General features: G+C 41.4%; 1 protein-coding gene across 4 annotated transcripts in view; it reads left to right on the top strand.

Moving 5' to 3' along the window:
* MPPED2 (metallophosphoesterase domain containing 2) overlaps nt 1-20,922 on the top strand; it is a 176,443-nt gene that overhangs the window by 85,811 nt on the left and 69,710 nt on the right. The window lies entirely within an intron of this gene.

Genomic DNA, 20,922 nt, shown 5'->3' on the forward strand with positions numbered 1-20,922 from the left:
TCATTTTATACTGGAAGCATTCCTGAAATGTCTTCTTAGATTAGGGTTTCTCAAATCTTGCTTCGAATCAGAATCACCCGACCAGCTCTGAAGAATGACACCTTTTTGAAGCCATACCTCCCCGGAGACTCTGATTCCCCTTCTCGAGGTAGAGCCCAGCAATTTGTATTTTGAAAGCTCCCCAGATGAGGCTGAGGTATGCTCAGTTTGAACATTAAAGGTTGAGACTCAGTACGGAGAATTCTAGCCCTGAGCTCTAGAAAACTTGAAACAGGTGTGTATTCTTTGGGACCAGACAGGAAGCATTTGACCTTGTCTCTATCATTTGTCAGTTGTGTACTTTTGAAGACATTAGTTTACAGAGAATGAGCCTCATTTTCTGCATCTCTAAGACAATGGAGATAATACCTACTTTAGAGGATTGTTATGAGGATTAAATTAAGTGACATGTGTAATGGATATGGAAGAGTGCCTGGTGGTTTGTGTAGGGTAATGATCATTTTCTGGCCTTGGTTCTGCTCCTGGAGTAATTATGTGAACTTGAGCAAGTCACTTAGCCTCCAAACCAGTTTCTTCATCTTTAAAATGGGAGTTCTAGACTAGAAGATCAGTATCAGAGGAGCTTTGGATTTAATTAATTAATTAATTAATTAATTAACTTTTTTGAGAGCTCTGTGTGTATATAAGAGCAGAAGGACTAACCTTTACTTACCTAATTGGAGAAGTACCCCAGCCCTGCACTGGATTTACAGATAAGGCCGGAAGAGGACAGACAGTGAGCATGAATTCAGATTGGCCATCCCACTCGACAGTTTTGTCTGTCCTCTGTACAGTAGAAAGTGGGGTTATTTTCTCAACAGCTGATCTTTTTTTTTCCCTAGCTTTACTAGTTGGGATCCAGAAGGACTGATGCAGGAATACAAGAAGTATATATTTTGTTTTAAAATCAGCCCAACAATGACTGAACTCTTACTTCAGTACCTACTCTATGCCATGCATTGTTCTAGATCTTTTATCTTTTATCTCATTTTCCTTAAAATGCTTTTAAGAAATGGACACTGTTGGGCGCCTGGGTGGCTCAGTGGGTGAAGCCTCTGCCTTCGGCTCAGGTCATGATCTCAGGGTCCTGGGATCGAGTCCTGCATTGGGCTTCTGCTCGGCAGGGAGCCTGCTTCCTCCTCTCTCTCTCTACCTGCCTCTCTGCCTATTTGTGATCTCTGTGTGTCAAATAAATAAATAAATTCTTAAAAAAAAAAAAGTTTAAAAAAAAAAAAGAAATGGACACTGTTGCGATTCTGATTTGGCTGGTGAAAAAAACTCAGGCACAGAAAGGTTAAGTGACTGCTCAGTGATCACCCAGACTGAGTTGGCAGCATCCTGTGCTGATTTTGAGTCTGACTCTGGGGTGTGCGGTATGACTGAGAGGGGGATGGTGGCAGTGTGGTAATTGGGGTTTATAATCTGCGGTGGTGATGTCCAGCGCAGTGGTGATTGACGGAAGTACATCAGGGAATGTTTTGTATATGCAAGAAGGTGGTAAAGGGATTTGGTCCTATCCAAGTGTGAGCTGAAAACATGGTAATGTCCAATGTCGGTATTAGCATTTCTGGACAAAGGTCTGGAGAGGGAGCTTTTCCTCCCTTCTAGCTCCCTTCTTAATGGCTATGCTGTAGTTTAGGAATGACCTCTGATTGGCAGAGAAGCTCTATGTGGAATTAAGATATATTTTTTTAATACCCAAAGATGATTTCTAAAAGATTATGGAAGGCTGTTCCAGAACAAGCCACATGTTCAGAAATCTCTGGATTGATAGTTGCTGAAGTGATGATAGCAAGCAAACTTCCTCCATTATCTGAGCAGATTAAAATCTGTTTGGGAGAAGGTTTAGTTACACTGGTTGACAGCTGTGATGAATGAAGGAATGATTTTTGGATCCAAAGGCAGATCTTGCAGCATCTCAAGAAATAATAAATATATAAAATAAAAATTTAAAAAAAATTTTTTAAAACCCACAAACCACATAGTAATTCAAATATGTGATGGGGCATAATCGTTTTCGATGGTGGAAATATGTGATGTGATGGGGCGTAAAGACTTCAGACAATGTTTATGTCTGAGCTGAATTGATGTCATTCAAAAATTGTTTATTTTAATAGGGTGGTTTAATCAAGAAGGTAGGTAGGATGAGTCTTCTGAAATGTTACCCTAAAGTTGTCTTTACACATAATTTGTTGAGATTTTCAGAAAGTTTTAACTGTTTCCTGCCTAGCACTTCCTTACAATAAGGGGGATCTTTAAATGGAATTTGTATCACCCATACGAATTGCTGTGTTTTGTCTTTGGACTAAGGATATATATTTTGGAGGTATCAGTAATTTGGATCTCACTGGGAAGATATTTTGTTAAAATTAATAAAATAAGATGAAAACAGAGAAGGAGGCAAACCATAAGAGACTCCTAACTATTGGGAAAAAAAAAAAACAACTGAGGGTTGCTGGAGAGGAGGTGGGTGAGCAGATTTGGGGTAATTGGGTGATGGGCATTAAGGAAGGCAGTGGATATAATGAGCACTGGGTGTTACATGAGACTGATGAATCACTAAATTCTATCCCTGACGTGAATAATACAGTATATGTTAACTAAATTGAATTTAGATTCAAAAATTTTTATAAAATATTCCCAGGACTGCTGATAATCTGAACACTGATTTGGGAATGCCCGTGCTTTAGCCTTTCTATGCAGAGAGCACAGATTTTCCGAGCTCTCCCATTTACTCAGCCCTGGTACCTTGGGCCTGTTTCTGAGCATCTCCTGGTCTCTCTTTTCTCATCTTTAAAGTGGGAGATGGTGGCATTACTTCTTTCCTGTGGTTGCTATGAGGCTAAATGAGTTAATGCATCCACAGCACCCCAAAGACTTCTGGTATAGAGTAAGCATCTAATGAGTGTGAGCTATTACTGATAAGGGGGGCTAATCTTCCAAATCTACTTTATACTTTTCCCATCTTCGTTTGAAGACTGTTAGACGAGGAGTCAGATAGGGTGTGTTGGAGCTTAAGTTTCACCGCTACTGATTGAGTGACATGCGGCCAATTCCTGAACTTCTCTTTTTGTGAAATAGGACCAGCAAGGTCTGCCCTAGTATCTCTCATCCAGCACTCGCTGAAATGGTCACCAAAGCTAAACTTTTCAGAGTATCCATATTTTCCAGCATGCTTGATTATTTTAATCTTGTATACTTTGTAACCACTTTCACTTAAGAGTTTGACTGGAAGCAACGTTGAGGGGGGATTTATACCAGAGCTATTGCTTTTCTCCCTTCAGAAGTTAGGTTTTTCCCCATCCCTGAGACCCACCCATAGGTGAATGTCTGCTCAGTTACCCGTTAGTTATTCCAGCCCCCAAACAATGTAAGCCCGTTTAAGTTTGGTTCCCGGGCTTTTCCAGTGAACTTTGATATTACTAGTGGTCTTAATTTCCAAACATAGATCAAAATAAGATCCTTGATACAAAGGATTTCCATCCTGTCACGGATTTCTCAGAGGGGATTCCCGTCCCACCAGAAAGACAGCGGTAACTCCTGTGTTTTAAAAATGTAGATCGTGACTTGCTTTCAGTATTGAAGAGGAATATTAGTCTATATTCATTACGCTGTTTTAGCTGATAGCACAGCTGAAAGCTTCCCAAAGATGAAGGAGAATTAAAGCAATGTCTCTAATTTACAATTTAGCTGGAATCTGTACCTGGAGAATAACTTGCAACACTTCTAAGGATCCCTGTGTATTTGCAATAGGGGTACACTGGGGTCCTTCTTAGATTCTCAGGGACGAGGTCTGAGGAAATTCGGTGGCCTACTTACACAGAAGAAGATGTAAGTGGGCTGCCTTGTCCCAGAAGAAAGGTGCTCCCTTGGAAGGAGGACAAGAGCTGACCAGATCCAGGCAGCACCCCCGGCTTAGGAGGTCTCATGGCAGGTTCTGCAGTTTCTGTATATATTTCTTCACCATCTTGTTTTTCCAAGTATCTGGAAGAAAGGAATGAAGCCTGATGTATTCGCATCTTTGGGAGTAACGGTTTAGACACAGCTTTTCTTAACTTCTCCAGCTGTGTTTTCCTCTCCCTCTTTGGGGGAGAAGGAGACGGTCTTGTGCTGCCAGGCGATTAGGTCTGCCAAGGACTTGGGTCCCACGACAGGAAAACTTGTGGATTTTTTGCATCCCTTGTGTTGATTTTTCTGCCACCACCTTGGTTCCTGATTTCCTGTTTATGATCACTTTGAGTTCTGTCTTTTCCAAAAGCTGAGGGTATGGTTTGAAGGCAGAGACAAAATTTTAATGTTTGGCCACAAGGTAGGGGGGAAAGGTGGAATTTTTAAATCAGCTTTGTATTTTTGGTTCCTGGATCTCTAGCCAGCATCTTAGTACAAACAGATTTCAGGAAACTCAGTTGCCATTTAAAAATCGACCAGCGCCTTTGTGTTTTTGTTTTGTTTGTTTGTTTCGGTTGTTCTTTTGATACTAAGATGAAGATGCTGTATTTGTGTGTGTGTGGGGGGGGGGGTGCAAAAACCCAGGTACTAATTGATCAGAAGCCAAGCTGCAAAAAGTAAAAAAAAAAAAAAAAAAGCCTGTAGTGCTCTGACCCCAGCAGAGCAGTCTTATTGTTTGGCGGTGGCTGCACCTTGTTCCCCTCTTGAAACAGAAATGCAGGGCTGGTCTCCCGTGGCTTTTAATGAATATGAGCAGGGCTTTCCGATGTCCAGGAATTTGATCTCTATGCTGACCAAGAGGTCAGGAACAAAGAACACACTTTTTCATGTTAGAGTAGACCCAGGTGTAATTTGTCAGATTGAGTAACTGTGGAGGAAGTGCCTTAACTTCTGTGGCAGGACAATGAGATCGGGCCCCAGACAGTGTTAATTCTAAAATGGCTGCAGAACAAGAGAAAGCCCATGGAGTTGCTTCTGTAAAGGAAGTGTGAGCAGGATGGTTTTTTCCCTTCCTCCCTGCCCCTCATTGCAGATCCACAAACATGTTGAGCCCATTCATTCCTTCATTTAGATACAATTTTCTCAGCATTTTTAAAAAGTGGGAGTTAGCATTTGTAATTGTGTCTGCACAGAAATAGCTACAAGGTTGCTCACGTTTCCTTGTTCTGATCAGTGCAATAGTACTTTATGTTTACCCTGTCAGAAAAGCTTCAGATGTTTTTATTTCCAATTATAAGTTTTGTAATGCATCATGTATTTTGCTGACAGTCTTCAAGTTCTTGAAATAGCGAACAAATTAACAGCAGATATTGAGTAAGAGGATTAGGAAACCAATTGGCAACTCGTATGATAGAATTCAGATATGGGGATGGGTAGAATGGGCTCATTTATTTTATTTTCACAGTCATACTTTGTAATTAACTTGGGCCAACCAAAAAAAAAGGGAAGAAAAAAACCTCTCCATGTTCAGGAGGAAAGTCCTTTCATGCCAAAGAACAGGACTGGACAAACAATATTGGTTCCTACCACCGTCTCCGGGATTCCAGCTTTCAGAAAGGTATTGGCACAGAAAAAGGTCTGTGGGTTCAGAAAGGTATTGGCACAGAAAAAGGTCTGTGTGTGTGTTAAACAAATATGCACTCCGCTTTTACATGATTCTGTTTAAAGGCCCAGGCTAACATTTCATTTTTCTTGGCACGGGGCCCGTAGACTCTCCCATATGAAACCTATGGGTGTCCTGCCTTTGCTCTAGAGTTACAGGCTCTGTTTACATTTTTGCCTGTTCCAGAATGCAGCTGACTGTTCTTAAAGCCGCATGGGATCAGATTCACTTCTGGTTTAACAACTGCCCTGTTTATTTGAAAAAGGAGAAAGCAAAACCGATCACTTTGCTTTCTACCTCCCATTCGTACGGAGCCATATCAGTAAGTACCAATTCCAAAGCCGAGTCCTGCAGAGCCCGTGCAGTTGGATCCCACGTGTACCTTTCCAACCCACTCCATCCGAACCCTTCAAGCCTGTCCTGATGCTTTTATCTGACATGGCGGTGGTAGCTGTGTAGAAGAATGTGAGGGGGGCACAGAAGTGTTTGCGTGCATTCGCGTGTGCTTACTATCAGCTATCGGCGTGGATTAAATTTTTGCCTGCATGTTCTGAGAGAGAACCTCACCCAGCAAACAGCAGTCATAAGCTTGCATTTGCGTGATGACTTCACTCACAGCCTGTCCCATGTAGTCTCTCATTTGGGCTTCACGGCAATTCTAAATGATTAAAATCTAAGTTAAAAAAATAATTCTAGATGCTGGCGAGGATGCGGAGAAAGGGGAACCCTCCTACACTGTTGGTGGGAATGCAAGCTGGTGCAGCCACTCTGGAAAACAGCATGGAGGTTCCTCAAAATGTTGAAAATAGAACTGCCCTATGACCCAGCAATTGCACTATTGGGTATTTACCCTAAAGATACAAACGTAGTGATCCAGAGGGGCACGTGCACCCGAATGTTTATAGCAGCAATGTCCACAATAGCCAAACTATGGAAAGAACCTAAATGTCCATCAACAGATGAATGGATCAAGAAGATGTGGTATATATACACAATGGAATACTATGCAGCCATCAAAAGAAATGAAATCTTGCCATTTGCGACAATATGGATGGAACTAGAGCGTATCATGCTTAGCGAAATAAGTCAAGCAGAGGAAGACAACTATCATATGATCTCCCTGATATGAGGAAGTGGTGATGCAACATGGGGGCTTAAGTGGGTAGGAGAAGAATCAATGAAACAAGATGGGATTGGGAGGGAGACAAACCATAAGTGACTCTTAATCTCACAAAACAAACTGAGGGTTGCTGGGGGGAGGGGGTTTGGGAGAAGGGGGTGGGATTATGGACATTGGGGAGGGTATGTGCTTTGGTGAGTGCTGTGAAGTGTGTAAACCTGGTGATTCACAGACCTGTACCCCTGGGGATAAAAATATATGTTTATAAAAAATAAAAAATTAATTAAAAAAAAAGAATCTATATAACATAAAAAGTAAATAACAAATAAAAAAATAATTCTAAACGATTGAAGTAAACATGTATTAATAGCAATGATTAATAATAGCCGGCATTGGGGTGCCTGGGTGGCTCAGTGGGTTAAAGCCTCTGCCTTCAGATCGGGACATGGTCTCAGGGTCCTGGGATCGAGCCCTGCATCAGGCTCTCTGCTCAGCAGGGAGCCTGCTTCCCTTCCTCTCTCTGCCTGCCTTTCTGCGTACTTGTGATCTGTCTATTGAATAAATAAATAAAATCTTTTAAAAAAATAATAGCCAGCAAAAAATAAGTGCCCATATGTCAGGTGCTGCTCGGGATGGCCTCCTTTTGACAGAGGAAGTCAAGATAGGGTTTTTGACAGAGACGGCGCCCAAAGGGATTGGAGAGAAATAGGACTAGAATCTAGCCTTCCTTATGCTGAGCTCCTCAGACTAGACCAGGATATCCTAGTAACCAGATGTCCTTCTACTCCTTGACCTGAGGCAGTTCAGGAAGGGGCCACTTTTTCCATCCAGTTGCAGAAAAGGCACACAGAAATCCAGGCTAATACTCTTTAGGAGCTCTCAAGATTCTGGGTGAGGTGCTCCCGGGGGAAATAGGGATATGGACAGGACAGATGAAGGAATAATCAGTCCAGTGCTTGTTTGCCGGATGAGCTGCAGAGCCTAGGGTTTTCCGTGAAAAATCTGTGTCTCAGTGTGTCATGAGACATGGATCCCCTCCTTCTGGTCCTTCTGCTCCCTAGAAATGACTCACGATGCCTTCGCGTACCATCAGCAGGGAGTAAGTATTGGGTGCCTGTGGCTTATTCCCTCTGTAGCACCAGGAGGCAGGGCAGGACATGGGATCGAGGCCTGCATCAGGCTCTCTGCTCAGCAGGGAGCCTGCTTCCCTTCCTCTCTCTGCCTGCCTTTCTGCGTACTTGTGATCTGTCTATTGAATAAATAAATAAAATCTTTTAAAAAAATAATAGCCAGCAAAAAATAAGTGCCCATATGTCAGGTGCTCCTCCCTTGTCCTTCTGCCCTAGAGAGCCCGTGTGTTCACCAGTAAGTTCCAGTAACTCCCCAGGCTCATGTAATCCTCCCGATGAGCAATGGTGAATGTGGAATGGACCCTGGAGCTGAGAAAGACTTCAGCTCCGGGCATACGCACCAAGAAGGGAGAGCTGGCCGTGTGCCCCTGCTGCAGTCAGGCCTGCCTGGCTTGGGCCCACACACCGTGCTCCAGGGAGCGTGCTCCAGCCCTTACCACTGAGACCTGGCCGGCCGGCCCGCTACTGGCCCTTTTTTCATTTTCTCATGTTACACCAATTGGCTCCTTCCCCCCCCCCCCCAAAGTTTTTATTTATTTATTTGACGCAGAGAGAGATCAGAAGTAAGCAGAGAGGCAGGCAGAGAGAGAGGAGGAAGCAGGCTCCCCGCTGAGCAGAGAGACCGATGCGGGACTCGATCCCAGGACCCTGAGACCATGACCTGAGCCGAAGGCAGAGGCTTTAACCCACGGAGCCACCCAGGCGCCCCCCAACTGGCTCCTTTTTAACCCACAGTTGCTGCTGGGTGATGGAAGGCGATGGCACAGGGGCTCTACGCTCCCGGAGGGCAAGGACCCTGTCAGCTTTGTTCTCTGCATCCGCGGTCAGGGAGCCTGGTGCCTGGCCCATGGTGGGTGCTCTGTCCATTTCAGCTGAATGAATGGATGAGGGTGATGGTGGTGGAGGTAGGTCTGTGGCGGACGGACTGAAGATCCACACAGAGGAGTCAGAAGTCGCAAAGGACAGAATATTTCCAGTATGAGATCAAGCATAGCCGTGAATCTGCAAGGAGGACTAGATAGCGATGGTAGGGCAAAGTGGAACCAAACAGAGCACTAAACTGTGTTTGTGAGCTTTGTTCGCATTAGATCCATCCTGAGCATGCGTAAATACAGAGAGTCTAACATCTCTCCAGGTGAGCATGCTTTAATAAAAAGGGGAGGAATGGGAGTAGTTGGACAAACCTCATCTTGAAGGCAGTGGGAAATTTCAAAGGAAGACTCCAGCAGTATTTTTAGGTTCTTTCTTGTCATTTCTTTACTTCAGATGCCTTATCCCCAGGCTAGGAGCTACTATAGAAGTTTCTATTAGATTTGAAGACCTTTTCTTCAAGCCGCAGCAAAAAGCAGTCAGTGTAAGTGTGAGTTTGGTAGGAAGCTGGACCAGCTGGGCACTCGGAACATTCTTTGGACGTTAGGAATCAGTTATCCGACATGTGGTATTCTCTCTCTTTTCTTAATGGTCAAATTCCCAGTGACTGAATTTTTCGAGATGAATTAAAGTCATGTGGATTCTGTCAAGCTCTTTGACCAACCTGGATTTCTGAGTTTATACTCTGAACCGTAAGTGTAATGTGAATTTCTCCGGGTATCCCCAGACCGTGAGTGCCCTGGGGTCCAGTTGACGGGCTTGACCCAGACTTGCCTGGTTCCAATCACTGCTGCTGCCCTGCCTCCTCCCTTGTCCTTCTGCCCTGGAGAGCCCGTGTGTTCACCAGTAAGTTCCAGTAACTCCCCAGGCTCATGTAATCCTCCCATGAGCAATGGTGAACGTGGAATGGACCCTGGAGCATAATGTTGGCGTTACCACTGCCACTGAGTGGCTTCCTTTGGCCCAGCACCGCATCTGCATAGCTTTCCTCCCTTTTCACCCTTCTGATGAGTCTACGGGCTGCCAAAGTCGCTTCACAATAGGGGCGTGATAATCAAAGCCAGGCTCTGTTCTCTGCTCCATGGGAGAGAGGCCCTCTGCCCTTCTGGGCTGCTCTGTGAGAAGCAGTCAAGACATGATGTCACTCACCTCCTAATGATTCACCTCTAAGCCCGAGGGAGCTTGTTGGGGGACAGGCCAAACCATGTTGTGCTCAGGGACATCCCTCTGACAGTGAAGGCTTTGTCGAAACTGGGCTAAGCTCTTCTTTCTGACTCGCTCTCCCCTTAAGCCATCTGTTCTTCAGGTTTAACAAACTTCTAGCAGAATCTCCCCAGTGGGCGGACGTAGCCTGAAAGGTCTAATCCCCAGACTGGGCATAGTTTAAACACCTGCAACCCTGTTTTCCCCACTGAAAGGAGGCGTGGAGCATGGAGGCTGCAGGCTTTGGCCTTTAGAAACAGCTGGCCCCAGCAAACTTGAGGCTCAGTTTTATCGTTTAGGGCACACTTACTTTGTTAGGCAAATTATTCCATCTCTCCGAGGCATAGTTTCATCTGTCAAATGGGTATGCAGATAGTAATAACCACTGTATATTAAGCACCACCCACATCAAGGTAGCTTAAATCACGTTGTTTTTAAGTGTTACATCGACCCTATAAAGAAAGTAAGATTACCCCCTCGTTTGGGAGATGATAAAAATTGGAAGTGAGAGAAGTTAACTAACTCACCCAAAGACACACATTTCCTAAAGTGGCAGAACTGGAAGTCAACCCCCGACAAAGCCTTTGTGTTTTTCACTGCTCCGTGTATTTTTATGGGATTAAAATGTGGTCATGTATGTTAAGTTCTTGGCACTCAGTAAATGCTCAGTAAATACTATTTTCTCCCCCGAAAGGTAACAGTTGTGTAGTTTTAATAACGGTTATTATTTGTGTTTGTTTATTTGGTTGGTTGGTTTTGTGTTTGTTCTGTTCTGTTTTCTTTTCTTATGCTGGTACCTCAGAGGAGAAGGGGAGAAGTGAAGAGAGGCAGAAAAAAGATGAATAGGAAGCATAGTTTAGGAAAATGATTCCTCCTGTTTGTGTGTGTAAGAGAGAAAGAGAATTTTTAAAAACAAATAGTGCACAGCTTCCTTGCACAGCAAGTTCCTTATGATCTGGGTGAGTGGAAACCATTTACGAAAGGTGCTCCCCATACATGGGCAGCATTTGGTCAAAAGACATGGGATAGATGTCTGTTACATGAAGGCAGAGGGGGGATTTTTTTTTTTTTTTTTAATTTTTATTTGACAGAGATCACAAGTAGGCAGAGAGGCAGGCAGAGAGAGAGGAGGAAGCAGGCTCTCTGCCGAGCAGAGAGCCCAATGCAGGGCTCGATCCCAGCATCCTGGGATCATGACCTGAGCCAAAGGCAGAGGCTTTAACCCACTGAGCCACCCAGGCGCCCGGCAGAGGGGGGATTTTTAAGGTCACTTTCGTGAAGTATCGTTTGAAATGTATGAGTAATGCTTGGTGTAGTGCATTTTCACCCAGGAAAAATAAAGGTAATGTTGGGCGGGGACTATATATCTAATATGGAATGTTCCATGGGGCTGCTCAAGCAGGAAGCTAGGGGCAAGTGTGAAAGGCTGTGGTTTGCAGAATGTTGCGTGCATTCTGTAAAAGCTGGCGAGATGAGTTACAAATCTGCATTAATCCAGGGGAGAACATAGAAAGACTGTTGCGCAAATATCATTGTTGCGAAAAGATCATCTTGGTTAAAGTGTAAATACAGTTATAAAAACCAATAATGTCCAAGGATGAAATTTGTGGCAAAAAAGAAGGCAACAAAAGGAAGCACCTCTCGCATAAAGACAAACTAGAGAAGGTGGTTAGGAACCAACCTCCGTTACGTTCTTCCCAAGATGAAATTTCCCAAGCCAGCATCTGAAGTCTCTGGTGATAATATTGGGTAATTTAGACGCTTTCAGTCCTAATGTCCTTAATGTCTGACATGGTCTCCTTAGGGTAGATAACATGCTCCCACCCAAAAAAAAGTAGTTCTGAAATTCCATGTGAACCTACAGTAAATCAACATCGAAAGCTACATAAAACCAACGCTTTTTATAAAGGAAGAAAAAAAGTCAGAGTTAACACACTGATTTTCCACCCTTTCCTAAAACTGGGAAGGCACTTCTTTTACACATCATGTACAAAACGGTCGAACATGAAACTAAGTGCCCTGATGCCTGCCTGGCTTAATAACTGGAGATCACTGTTTCTCTTACTCAGTTTCAGGCTACAGTATGTATTGAAATGGTGGGGTGGGTCAGTGCCCACTGACTGACTGGTGGGTCAGTCTTAATACTGAATACTAAATACTTTCCATACCACAGGAGGCTTCCTGAGCAATGGAATGTAGCTGGGAGAACCATGGTTCTAGAAAGTGGACTACCGAAGACAGAAATGGGAAAACCTTTTTATTATCTTAATGATTTAAAAAATCTATCCCCCTCCCACTGGCTCTAGTTGGGGTGTCTATTTTTATTGTAAATCAGGAATCAATAGAAAAAAAACCTCCTTGCTTTGATATTTACAGAACCAAATAAGAGATGCTGGACTAAAACTTAATCAGAAATTGTTGGTGGCAAGACTAGTTGCAAATATGCTGTCAGCTTGTTACTAGCCACCTTCCTGCTTTTTCTTCTTTTCCTTTGGTGTTACGCAAAAACAAAACAAAACAAAACAAAAGATTATGGAAAGGAAATTTGTTTAAGAGACTTAGTTTGTGGGGTTTACTTTTATATTATTTAAATAATTGAATCTGGGGCTCCTGGGTGGCACAGTTGATTAAGTGTCTGCCTTTGGCTCAGGTCATGATCTCAGGGTCCCAGGAAGGAGCCCCCAATTAGGCTCCCTGCTCAGTGGGAATCCTGCTTCTTCCTCTCCTCTGAGCACCCCTCCGCCAGTATTCTCTCTCTCTCTCAAATAAATAAAGTCTTTAAAAAGTAAATAAGTAAATACATCCATGGGAAGCATTTGAAATGAGGACTATAGGTTATGCTTATGATGCCTCCTTTACTAAGCATTCCTTGATACTTCCCTTGTTTTCAAAGGAAACAGCAAGGAAGTTCCTTTTCTTAGCCCAGTTCAACCTCTCCCTGAAAAAAATACAATTCTGTAAGGGCAAATATTTACCTGGAGGTCAAGCAGAGTGAGTAGGAAAATGGAAACCCTAAGTATGTGTATAATGCTGGCCCGAACCTTTGTGCTTTTATTTTTATTTTAAAATTTTCTAAAGATTTTATTTATTTGACAGACAGAGATCACAAGTAGGCAGAGAGGCAGACAGAGAGAGAGAGGAGGAAGCAGGCTCCCCACTGAGCAGAGAGCCTGATGCGGGGCTCCATCCCAGGACCCTGAGCCGAAGGCAGAAGCTTTAACCCACTGAGCCACCCAGGCACCCCCCTTTGTGCTTTTAGACAGCTCTTACCAGAGTTTATCTGGTTGCTCCTCGTGGGATGGCTTCGGAGGCAGGCAGGTGAAAGGCAGGGGGATTTCTGGGGTATTGGGTACCTACCTTCCCGTGTGCCAACACTTTGTATGTGCTGTTCAGTATTACAATTAGAAGGAAGAACTGGTTTTAAGTTTATTTGCTAGAGGAATTATCTTCTGTAGAGTTCGAAGCCTCCTGCAAAGCCAAAGAGAAACACGATCACTTCTTTGGAAATTTTAAAGTTTGGCTAGCCTGTAAACCACAGGCTTAACTGTGCTCTCGAGTCAGTTCTGAGATTTTATAACTGCTGAAATTTGTGATTTTCATTATAAATGTATTTTTACTTTGTTGGTGGTTGCAATGAACAGAATCATTGGATTATTATAAAGTGAATACAAATATGGCAGAGAAAATCCATTGTCTTTGTCCGTTGACTCAAATACTCTTCGAATGACACCAAAAAACTTTGTCTACAAAAAAGAAACAGAGAGAAAGAAAAAAGAAAAGAAAGAAAAAGAAGAAAAGAAGTAGTTGCTGCAGAAAATCATCATGGAGAGAAATCAGGCAAAAAGTAGACCTTTCCATTCCTAAAGATTGTTTCTCAAGCTGTGTAAACCGTCTTCAGTTTGCCAGATCTCACATGAATAAGATTTTACAATTTCAGCAAAAATTCATATACTCACCTGGTTTTAGTCATTCAAGAATTAGCATCAGTCGTCAGAGCAGTGGTATATTTTTCTTCTTATGCTTGGCACTGAGCATTTCAAAAGCCATATCCCCACCAAAAATATACAGAGGGATCGTAACATTATAAGAATGTGTATAAATATAGAGAGAAAATGAAAACTGAGAGGTAATATACCGCAACTATAACAGCGATTTTCTTTTATGAGTGCCCCCCCCCACCCCCGCCGCTTTTCATTCTAGTATCCTGGGCTTTCGTATATTCTTAGAGTGGGTAAATTTTATTTTTACTGTCAGGAAAGAAAGCCACATTCTCCAGTTGTAAAATGTGTGTCTAGGGGTAATTTGGAAATTGACTCCCTTATTCAAACTTTGTGAATGGAGTTCTTGGATATGGGTTGTGCCTGCAGGAAAGAACACACTTCCCAGATTACCTGTGTGACCAGCCATTGCAAAAGCAAAAGATGGGGAAGGGGAAGTGTCTGTCCCTATCAACAAGTGCTGTGGTTTGTCTGGCTGAAGTGGGAAAGATCCTCTGAAAGCACCCCAACTCATGCATCATTCTGCTGAGAAATTTTGTTTCCTCTTTAATCAGAATCACCAAAGAAGGTGGAACCTAAGTGGCACCTTTGGTGCTAGGGTGATGGAGAGAACCCAGACCTCTTTAGTGCTGCGTTTTAAGTCATCCCTGAAGGGTCACCCTGGGTCTGGGGTCAGTAAATCTGGTTTTAGAGGAGGTGACCTGAGTAGAGGAAAGCCTGGCGTCTACCTTTGCTTATTGGTATTCCAGTGCTGTAACCTCCCTTTCTCTCCTGTGTCTTTGTTCTATTAATCTGCAAAACAGGGCTCGGCTTGTGATTAGTCCTTGGAGCTTGTTTCTATTAATCAGTCTGCAAAACAGGTCGACTTGGATGCTTTTGTTCCAGAGCTTAATGTGTTCTCCTTGTCAGGCTGTGGCTCAGGCTGCTTGGTTTTGCCTTAACTGGGACCAGGCGGTGAAATTTGGTTTCTATATGCTGATTGCATTGTCAAGAAAGAAAACACCATTTGAAAACACAACAAGAAAATGCTAATGTAGAACTGTAGAGCTATGTTTTAGGAGGAGGAAAAGTTTATAGAAAAATATAACTTACGTAACCTGGATGTGTCGTACAATAAACTAGTGAGATTGACCGGAACGGAAGATAAGGCAACATTCACATCATGTAGTCTGGAAGTACGGTGTCGAGCAAAGGTTGCCTATTAATAATAATTTTATGTGTATTTGTAATGTAATTCTCTTCTGATACTTAAACTGGGAATATCATCCTTTTAGCTACAGTATTGGGTAATTATAAGAAAATCCAACACAATCCTGTGAATTTCTTTACTTTTCACCCTCCCTTGTGCAGAATGACCTTGCCATAGATTAAAATTATTCTACCTGTTCGGTAGGGAAAACTCAGTATCTCAATTTTCTTATCTTCATTATCAAGGGACGTGCACTGACCTAACTGTGGAGATAGAGTGTGGGTTAACTGAGTGATGATTATAAATTGCTTCGTAAAGTGCTCATTATCACCATTTTAAAAATTCTGCTAACTCTAATGTGCGAAGGACAGAACCGCTGGAAAAGAATTTTAATGCATAACTTTCCCCAGTGACAGTGACGCTATGGGAGAAACACCGTTTTCTATCAGAAGTTGTCTTTTACAGCTCCAAAAATTTCTAGTAAATTTCAGCATTCATTATTTGTAAAATAATTGCCTGCCACCCCCCACTTCCCCTCCTCCCCCTTCCCCCCACCAAAGAAAAGAAAGAAAGAAATCTGTTGGAAGTACAAGCGAGGAGCAAACTGTCAGAGTCCCAAATTAAATTTGTCATCAGTGATAAATTTAGTGCTGTAAGATACTTTAATAAGTGCTTCAGCTTGATTTATTGGTTTTGTTAGTTAACAAGAGTATATTATGTCTTGTACAGAACTTAGCAGAAGCAATTCCTGACTAGACCTTCCTTGATTTAAAAAAAAAAAAAAAAATGAAAGTCTCATTTTAGTCGCAGTGGTAATTATTTTAGTACTAAATTGGAAGGTAAGCACTCTGCAGTCTTGTCATTAATATTAAAAAAAAAAAAGAAAAGAAAAAGAAAAATGTCAAAATGTGAAAGGGAAGACATTTGAAAGGTTCTAGTTCTTTATTTTTGTACATACTTTATTTCCTTTGTGTGTTATGCGGTGTCTTGGCTGTTTTACTGGTTGGAGCTTTAAATTGCCGCCTTTGCATGTATAATCACTAATGAGTGTCAGGATTCAGCTGCTAATTTGAAAGGCTTTGTGGCTCTTTCACCCCAGACACTAGCAGCTTCATTAGGCTCTGCTTTGTCCCCCCTGCCCTTTGTTGGCCTCTAGATCACAGTTAAATACCAACATTACACCAACACCCCCTCCCCTGGCGTTGAAACAGTCCAGACCTGATTCTTTTGGTGCCTATCTTATCAGAATCTGCTACTGACATAAACTTGGGTGCCTCTCCAGCAGGCCACATAATTAGGATTCCCTTTCCCCAAAGAGGCCCTATTTCCTCATACCCTTGGGGGTGTTCAGTTGATTAGAGATTCTGAATTTTAGAGCATTTAGTGAATTTCTGTCTGTCTCAAAGTTTTCTAAAGCATAGTCTTTAAAATGTGCTTTTAGGGATGTTTCAAAGAAAGCAACAGAAAGGTTTTTTGTTTTTTGGTTTTATTTTTTCACTTGACTTAGGAAAATACCATTTATTATTAATACCATCAAATAAGAAGAAAAAAAAAAGAAAATCTAATGCTATTCTTTTTTCCTTTTGAGGTTTGTCTTTGGAATTGCGCTCACCTTAAAATCAAACCAGATAGCAAGCAAGTGAAGAGCTTTCTGTTTGTTGTGCTCTTTTAAAAATCCTGAGAAATAAAACGTTGGCATGATTTGTCAAGCTTTTGATTGTCAGGAAGGAAATCCTTTATTTTACAGTGAATATTGTTTGTAGATTCTCTCCCTACTGTTCCCAATTCCCAGGGAAATTATTCTGCATTAGTTTAAAATTTTACCCTATATATGCTATGAAAAACGGTAGTCAGATGGAGATACCTTTGGCATGGTATGTGATTATCAACCATGGCAATAAATCTTTATAAACTTTTTTTTATCGGATCCCCTCTTCCAAGCCAGGTCTCCGTTGATCTTATTTTGAAGTGGTTTGAATTCTCCTTCCTTTTTACGGAGAGTCATAAAATTAGAGATGGGAAAGAGCCCTCTGATTGCATCACTTTTTCCACCCCTTTGGCCAGTGTGCTCTCTCCCTCCCTCTAGCATATTCCCTGGTGTTCCATTCAGCCTAGTTTAAGATACTAAGACCATGGAAGCTTCGTGTCCAGTCCCCTCTGGGAAAATGTCCCACGGTCCTTGACATGTGGATATGCTTTTAGGCATGCAAGCTGAAGTTTTCTGCTGCTTTGAGAACGCTTCAACATTCTTAACACTCACTCTCTTTGCTTCTTTCTTGCTTCTACACCCTTGGGAACTTCTCCCTGTTTTGGTCAAAGAGCCTCTATGTATTGTGAACAAAGAAACAATACACACCATGCATGGTTTTGTCTTTTTATCTTTCTTATTCAAAATGACATTAGTCAGGGGGTTTCCTCATTATTAACCATGTGTCTAAGACATCCCTAAATTTGAATGGTACATAAATTTTACCTATAAATGAATCTCATAAATCCTTAGCCATTTCATACCTGGAGCTTGTCAGAATCTTGTTAATAGACTTTTCAAGAGTATAGAAACAAGATGAGGACTCTGTGAACGTTTGTTTTTAGATGCGCAGAATTAAATATATTGGAAGTCCTTGGTTCAGGACACAGGGTCATCACTGGTCTATGTATAGGCCTTGTTACTATCATGATATTTATCCATTTATGAATAGTGCAGTAAATACCTAGTAGCCCACACCCAGCCAGAGAACTAGCACACTGAGTGTAATTTGAATTAATCTGTGTATTTTCTCCTTTATCCCTCTTTTTTCTGCAGGTAAACATTAATTTAAATTTTTATCATTCCTTTGCTTATTTACATTTGTCTTAACACATACACATACACACACACGGTTATTGATTTAAAACTTCATTTAAAAAAAAAAAGTACTATGGGTTTCTGCTTCACTTAGGGGAAAATAAGTTAACAGATTGAACCTCCTGTAATAACTATGAACTCTGGAAAAATAAAAAGTAACCACCTAAAGGCTTTGGAGAGTCAACCCAAGCAGGTAGATTTTTGGAGGGGATTGAGACTTGGAGGAAGAAGCATCAAGCATAGAGTGAGTTTTCCATTTCTGTGGCTTTTCTCTGAGCGAAGCCACAGTTGGGCAGAGTTATAGCATTGGGTGGCTAAAATTCCAACAGAGAGCCTGCTCTTTTATACAGGAAGAGCCCTTTAAAGAAGTTCATAGTTACTAGAGCCATGACAAAGTGCGGGGAAATTCTAGGGAAAAAAAAAAAAAAAGAGCCAAATAAGAGAAACACCAAATTCTGTGTGTAATCTCTGTCCAAGTCTCTGGTTGATTTCTGAGCTATGTGTGATGGGAAGCAGTCTAAACGGAGGTCTAGACTACTGCCCACCACAGACATGACAGAGTTTAGAGTTTAATTTCAACCAAGATAATTGCCTGCTAAAGCACACCATGAACATTCACTCTTCTGAGAAATATAACAGAATCCAGAGTCCCCACAACAATGAAATCAGAGGATCTGGTATTACTTGATATGTGAAGAGCCAGGATTAATGTGACTATTGTCAAAGGAAAAGACAATGAAAGAGGCCAACCTTGAGATGAGTCAGATATCAGAATTATCAGAAAAGGATTTTAAAGCAGCTGTGATGGGTCCTTAGGTCACGCAGTGGGTTAAATGTCTGCCTTTGGCTTAGGTCATGATCCCAGGGTCCTGGGATTAAGCCCTGCATTAGGCTTCCAACTCAGTGGGGCGTCTGCTTCTCCTTCTCCCTCTTTTTTCCCCTCCCTCCCTCCCTTCCTCCCTCTCTCTCCCTCTTCTTGTATCTTCCCTCTTCCTCTCTAGGGGAGGACCAAGGGGAGGACACCTCCCTAAGTGTGTACCCATCTTGTACACACACACTCTCTCTCTTTCCTCTTCTCTCTCTCAAATAAATAAATAAAATCTTAAAAAATAAAGCAGCTATTGTGATTATGCCAAGTAAGGATAAAGAAAATATGTTTATAATGAATAAAACGTTAGGAGATATCAGAAGTGTAATAAAAAATAACCAAATGGAAATTTTGGGACCAAAAAAATGTAATAATTGAATACATCATCCACTATATGGCCTTAGCAGCAGATTTTTCTCTCTACAAGAGAAAAGAATGAAAAAACTTGATGGTAGGTTAATAGAAGTTCAGCAGTCTAAAGAAGAGAAGGAAAAATTACTGAAAAAATGAACAGCCTCAGTAATCTCTGGGACAATAGCAAAAGTATAACATACAGGTAATCTGAGACCTATAGGATAGGAGAGAGAATAGAACCAAAAAGTTATTTGAGGAAATAAGGGCCCCCAAATCTCCAAATTTGTTGAGAGACCATAAATCTACAAATTAAAAGATCCTTGAACCTCCGAGAGGGAAAATATCAAGTAAACTATGCTTAAGAATAGCATAGTCAAATTACTGAAGTCGAGAGAGGGGGAGAAAATAGTTAAGGCAGCCAGATACTAAAACAGCATATTATATATAGTGAACAATGAGTAAAATGGTATCGGACTTCTCATCAAATCATGGAGGTCAGAAGATAGTAGAAAAACTTCTTTAAAGAATTAAAAGGAAAAAAAAAAATGCAAACCCAGAATTGTATAGCTGGTGAAAATAGCTTTGAAGAATAAAAACAAATTAATACCATTTTCAGATAAATTTAGGAAATCAAAGAAAATTCATTGCTAACAAACCCACACCATAAGAGATGCTAAAGAAAGTTCTCACACTGAAGGGAAATGCTACTGGAGGGAAACATGGATCTTCACGAATTAAGAGTATCAGACATGGCTGATATCTGGTTGAATATAAAAACCTATTTTTTTCCACTGATTATTTTCAAAAATACATATGACATAAAGCAAACATTTTAATATCGTTTGCTTATAAATAACATAGCAGTAATACATATGAAAGTTATATCAAAAATAAGATAAAAAGATTTACGTATCTCAAGACTTTTACATTTTATGTGAAATGGTACAGTATTAACTCTTTAAGTAGGCTGTAAAATGTTAAGGATGTACAATGTACCTAAAGCAATCTCTAAGAATATACTATATAGAGATGTAAGGCTTAAAGATCAGTTGATAAGATGGAATTCCAAAATTTTTTTTTTTTAAGATTTTACTTATTTATTTGACAGAGATCACAAGTAAGCAGAGAAGCGGGCAGAGAGGGAGGAGGAAGCAGGCTCCCCGCTGATCAGAGAGCCTGATGGGGTGATCGATCCCAGGACCCTGAGACCATGACCTGAGCCGAAGGCAGAGGCTTTAACCCACTGAGCCACCCAGGCACCCCTCCAAAATGTTTTTAAGTAACACAAAAGAAGCCAGGAAAAGTGAAAAGAGGAACAAAAAAAAAAAGATGACAAATAGAGAATGAGTAAGAGTTGGCCTACATATACTCACATGAGTAATTACATTACATAAGTTTACAAGGTGGAGACTATCTGAATAGATTAGAAAACAATTATATGCTATCTACAAAAGACACATTTAAATATAAAGATACACTTTAAAAACAAGATACAAATAGGCTGAGGTAAATGGATAGGAAAAGATGTACCAGGCAGATGGTAAGCATAAAAAGGCTGGAGTGGCTATATTAATATCAGGTAAAATAAAATTTAAGAAGATGAATATTATCATAGATAAAGAGGGGCATCTGTAATGATAAAAGGATCAGTTCATCAGAAAGACATATAAATGTGCGTATGTTTTTCATTGGACCTTTGGACTACATAAAGCAAATATTGAGAGTATTAAAGGGAAAAGATAGACAATTTCATAA

Source organism: Mustela putorius, unplaced genomic scaffold (genome assembly GCF_011764305.1).
Source record: "Mustela putorius furo isolate JIRA1106 unplaced genomic scaffold, ASM1176430v1.1 tig00003859_pilon_pilon_pilon, whole genome shotgun sequence".
NCBI classification, from domain to species: domain Eukaryota; kingdom Metazoa; phylum Chordata; class Mammalia; order Carnivora; family Mustelidae; genus Mustela; species Mustela putorius.